Consider the following 6,199-nt stretch of genomic DNA (forward strand, 5'->3'; position numbering starts at 1 on the left):
TACAGAATGAGGGGACCATGATCCTTTTTACTTTTCCTTTGAATGAAAGCACAGCAGGAAGAAGTCCTGTAGTACTGTTTATTCAGCTGTGAAAGAGTCTTCCAAAGGAAGTACCAGAATTGCTAACACCTGAGTCATTTTATCACAGTGACTCAAAGTACTGCCGAATGTATGTCCTCCATTAGCAGAGCAGAGCTGAGCCTGTCAAAACCCCCAAGCCCATGTTCCCTTTTGAAGAATGCAAAATAAAATACAAATCAACAAAACAGAAGTTGTGCATCAATTCTTCTTATGAGGCAATAAATGCATCTTTAAGCTGCTGATTCTTGTTCTTTCCCAGTCCATGTGGCATGTAAATGTCTTTCCTCTCAATAGGTGACTTTGTGTACAGCCAGCAGGAAACGGACACTCTGGAGAACACAGACTTACTGAATACCTTAGAATAATGAAGTGACTGGAATTTGGGAGTTTTTGTTCAATCTTCCAACACACTTTCCCTCTAAGTACTTAGTTATAAACTTAACTTTTTGGTAAACTACTCTCTTTTCCATTTGTCAGGATGTCAGATACATTTTTAATATATTTACTCAATTCATTGGCACAGATTTGTATCCACAAGAAACATGACATTTACAGCAAAAGCAATCATAGGCCTAGTACATACTAACTACAGCCCTTCTGCTTTATCATAATTCTTTGGCCTAGAGCAGAAGCAGCAATAAAAGACGGCAGATAGGAATCAAATTCAGATGGCCCCTTGCCTAACATTTCCACGTGGTCTCACTGACTCTCCGCACATGCATGACTATTCCAAAGAAGTGTGCACTTACTGACTGGCCAAGCTGTAAAAGAAGGTCCTTCTTGTGGATTGCTAGCACTGCAATGGAACACATTTTAATGACCTAAATATTAAATCGTTTTAATTCATTTCATGTTGGTGTAAGTGCGGAAACATTAGATTATGTCTAATTCTTTAAATTAGAACCTTCAGGGTAAGAATCACCCCATCCTGCACTTGCTGAACCAATTCAGGTTCCAAATGGTTAACCTCTTACAAGAAAAAAGAAAAATAAAGAAGGGGCATTTTTCCTTCTGGGCTTCCTCACTACAGCTGAAACTGAAAACAGAAGTGCCAGAATACCACAATAAAGACTGCTCTTACCGTATTTTTGAACTGACTAGAAGAGACAGGAAGATCAAGAAACCCTGTGAGAGATAATAAAAGACAAGCACTTGAAAACTAAATTGTGATGTGACCACCATAAATACCACTCTCAGAAGCAAAAATACTTGCAAGTGCATCCCCAGAGAACAGACTGCCAAGCCCTGGCTCAGCAGCTCTCCTCTTTTTTCAAGCTAGATTATGCAAGAATCTTCTGTGAGTGGAGAAAGGAAGGGGAAAAGCAGCAGTGGTTTTTGTCAAGCATCAAGCTATCAGGAAAATCTGGGAATTACCATATTAGATTAGGCTATGCCCCCTATCAAGTTCCTCTTAGCAGTCATCAGCCCCAGTTGTCCAGAGGAGCTGAGACAGTTTTAGTGTATTGTATTACCCAGGAGACCATCCCCCTGTCTCCCAGAGTCAGCATCTGGATGAAGCACTGAAGCACCAGAGGAGGACTGCCTCCCTCTGCGCTTGACAGAGCTCAAAGGAAATGCATATAACTTGGCTCCTAACTGGTAGGTCTCTGGATCCTCTCAGAGTAATTCAGGGTTAGCTCTAGTCCAAAGAACATTTCATTCGTAAATGTTTTTAATAAAGCAATGGAAACCACCCACATTCTGCCAGGACAGTGTGGGTTTGTGTTTCTGAGCTCTTGAACCATTCCAGCAAAAAACTGATGCACACCAGGATCCTTTTAAATGTCATATCAGACAGTAAGTGATATTTTGCATGGTGAACTAATTAATTTTTTTTATTAAAAGGAGTCATCCAACTAAATTTTTGCTGTGAACATGCACAACAGTAGCCCCAGCTCAAATGTTTATGCAAGATGAGTACACAGCCCAGTTTTTTCCCTATTACCTTCTGAGAGGCAGCCTCAGGCAGGCCTCTGTCTCCTTGGGAATGTCACTGGGGAGCTGTACCACTTCAGACTTCTTCAAAATAGGAAAGCATTTCAAAACCAACCACACACTTTAATTACTGGCAATTAGAAATTCCTGAGTTTGTGTGTTTATAGCTGAAAAATGTTAATGTGTGCCAGTTGTGTCAGAAAGTTTGATTAAGCTCTTTAAACTGAACTTGAAAAACTTAAAGCACTCCAAACACTCTGATCAGAGTATCTTGGGGGGCTTTCCGAAGTGACATGTAGAAGTCAGGACTGCTTTAATAGTCTCCTCACTGTTCCCAGTGGACCACAGCTTGCCTTGCAAAGACACACACCCAACAGAGTTGGCAGAAGAGATTTCTATCTGGCAGTTCTACAAAGACTAAGCAGCATCTTAATCACATCTAAGGTCACTATCTGAATGGTAAACTGGAGTTACAGCTGAGGTTCAAATGAAGATACCTGGTGAGTAGAGGGGTATATGAGCAGCTATGAAATGATATAAAGGTGAGGCTGAATGGGTTAGCTGCTTTTTCAACATACAGCACAGCTGTGTCAGTAGTTTTCTTAGAAAATTGAAGACTGAAAGAAACATTATCAATAAGAAAGTGATGTTAGACCAAGTTCATAAACAAAATACAAACAGAACAAAAGGTACTTTTTCTGGCATAACAGAGGTGATATTTCCATAGATACGCAAGGCTGATGATGAACGCTTGCTACAGAGCTCTCCATGTGTCATAAAATATGAGCAATAAAATAAAGTCAAAGAATTGAAAAGACAAATGACAAGCCTCTGTGCATCATTAATGAATGATGAGGGTAGAAAGGCAGAAGATAACCCTCCATGCATATAATAATGATGTCTTTGACTGGTGGTGCATCTCTATGCCTGCACGTTTAATAAGATGTGTTTGAATTAAAAATTTAAAAATCAAGTCCATGTGCTCCATAAAATATGAGGGAAGAAGCAACTCTAGCCTAAGTTAAGATCTTAGTACTGTACATCCCATTAAAGAACAGGATGTCTTGATTTATGCAAATACTCATAAATGAAGCATGGCAGTATTCTAATACTGATAACAAAACAAGGCATACAGTCAAGAATATCAGGTCTCATCAAAGGAGGAATTTTGATACTTAGCAAAGAGTTGCTAGTCCACAGGAAACTACCTGTTACTGTGTCAACTGATATTTTGTCAGTTGCTTTACCCTGAAGCTGCTGCAGACACCAGGCTAACTAGTAGGGTTCTCGACTTTTTCCTGAATATCACTCATTAGAGAGAAGCATTAAGAGTTCACGTTCTGCTTGTAACTCTGTCCATTGCAAGGGACACACTGTTTAATGAGCAAATCTTCATGGGACAGCCCTTTCAGTACTACAGCTACTTCCTAGTGCAGAAATGAAAGCACTAAGAGTGACCATTTTCTTTTTGCGCATCTTTAGGAAGTGATTTTATGCTGTGCTCTCTATTCCACTAATATATAATCTAAAGCTACTCATTCCAACATGCCTTTACTGGGAGTCAAAGCTGTATTTAAAACTTTTTCCAGGATTAATGATGTAACAGGATTAATAACTGTTGGATTTGATGATCTTAAAGGCCTTTTCTAACCTAAATGATCCATTACATTCCCACAGGCGTCCTCAGACAAACAGACACAAAATAGCTTCCCAGTCATACATATTTTTGGGACTTCTGAAAAGTAGGCCTTAAAAAGGTGATGGAGGGGTGGCAGTGGGACCCCTCAGCCATGGTATCCAAAGGCACAGATACACCAGCTGCAGGTGGTGTACTGGGGCTCTCAGTAAGAGTCAGGACATGCAGCTTTGTGCTGTTGATCACGAGTGATCCAGGAGTCAGATTGGTCTGAGATTGCAAGTCACAGCATCATGAAAGGGATAAAGACCTGCCTATTTACCTGCTTTTTGTCCACCCCAGTGAGGATACAAGAACATAATCAAGTCACAGAGTGCATAAAATTATGATCTTAGAGGGAGCACTGCACCTCTGCACTCTCCAGTTTGAGAGGGATTACCAGCCTCCTAAGGGATTACCAGCACTCCCCACTCCACAAAGCAATATTGGAGGTGGTAGGTCCCCAGTTTATGAAGGGAAAAGAAATTGCCTCTTACAAGTCAACCATCAACATGAGTACAATGGGTATTTTATCACCCTGTTGACTATTTAGTTCTTTGCCAAATATTAAGTAAAACCAAAGCAAAAGGCATCTGGTGTAAACTCACCTCAATCATACTGGGTTGGTTTTGAAACATCCAACACCATCGTTTGTGGGTTTTATTTTCCTTTGTTATTGTTACAGGTAAGTCAAAAAATGTGGGGTTTCACATTCTACTCTCTCTTGTTCATATCTACACATATGTAGCTGGGGCCACTTCCCAACCTGCCTTTGTTGACATTTTCTGTCATCCTCATGTCTCATTCATTCTACTACTGAAAGAGCAGAAAAGGGCCGGCAGCAATCTCCAGCAAAATATGCAACAGTTCCTGTACTCCAGAGATTATAGGCATGAATTAGGTTGCCAGTATTACACTATGGGACAGATTTCACCAGGTTTGGCTTCTCTGCTACCATCACCTCAGCTGAACTTGCTGGCTAAATGGCCCTGACAATTGTTTTGCATTACCAGGCAGAAAAAAACCAAAGCCCTAAGCTTCCAACTCTGGCTGTGTATACTCAAGTTGTGCTGAAGAGCAAAAACACAGCAGATATTTCCTGGCATGTCCAGAATCTGGGAATGGCTCAGCTCCCCTCTAAGTTAATTTGATTCCATGTTTTCAGACTCAGGACATGTATTTTGCAAAGCACGCAGCAGTGTCTGCTTCCCATGGGCTGGAGCCTCCAAGGAACGTGTACAATTGAAGAAGAAGAAAGGTAGTTTTGGAAATGTCACATCTGAATGAAACAGAGGGTGCATGTTGCTTAGAAGTCTGATGCAGCAGGGGTAGGAACCCCCTGCCTCACTTTAACAACCATTTAGCAAGTGGCTTTGTCTTAAATCACCAACAACTCAGTGGTTAAACCACAACAGCTTGGATATCATTATTACAGCTGGTGCTAAACATTCTGACTGCATTTGCAGAAACAACTAATTATGCAGAAAAACTAATTACTCTCTGAATTATTTAGTACTATGACTTCAACAAGAACAAAAAACCCTGGATTTTTAAACGTACTAGTCATATAGGACTCTTGTAGTAAAGTGTCCAGAAGTAGAAACAGCATGGCCATGATGGTACTCAGAAATGCCACTGCAGTGAATTATATGGAATGGCATGCGCAATCTATGCCTAGGGGGAATGTGCTGGAGGGCAGGAGGACAAGTGGGTGTGTGTAACCAGATGATGGGTGAGGCTGAAGTTCTGGAGGAGAAACACATCATAAAACAGATAACAGAGCAAGAGCATGTCACACTTCTAAAAAGACAGACCATAATCCATCATGATTTCTCTCATTCTCTCATACCTTGACATATTTTTTCTACAAACACCATTAACAACTCTCTTCCTAGGATCCCCCCAACTTTGTTTGAATGTAAGAATGATGAAAATGTGCTGTAATGAACCATTAGTGTCTCTCAATGTCTTCCAGGCTAAGCCTACTCAATTCACAAATCAAGTGATTTTCTTTTTTCTTTTTAACTTTTTTCCCACGCTGCCAGCTCTGCAAATGCAACCTGGAATCAGCAGTCCGATCCTAAGGGCTCAAGTATCATCACCCAATAATAAAAATCTGGTACCTGAAATTTTCCCAAGAGTGATGATGTTAATGTGCCAGACAGAGCAGAAACCAGCTCTCTTTCCCACAACGATATTGTCTCTTAATTGTCAGCAATAATAAAACCTCATTTCCGTTAAGTAAGCAGATACATCAGACATATGGGGAGCAGGTCTAGGGGCGAGTGCTGTTGCGTTATAGTCATTTCCTTCACTGTAATGGCATTTTAAAAGTTACTTGCAGCATGTAAACTAGAAGTAGGACATGCATGTGGGCATTGTGCAAGAGACAGCTGGACTAAGAAGAGCATCTGGCTTCTGTACAATAGCAATCTTAAATCTTAAAGCAGTTAAGGTTTAAGCACCTTTGAGCACCTTTAAAGTAAGGGACCATCTCCTATTCCCCAG

Source organism: Strigops habroptila, chromosome Z (genome assembly GCF_004027225.2).
Source record: "Strigops habroptila isolate Jane chromosome Z, bStrHab1.2.pri, whole genome shotgun sequence".
Classification (NCBI taxonomy): Eukaryota; Metazoa; Chordata; class Aves; order Psittaciformes; family Psittacidae; genus Strigops; species Strigops habroptila.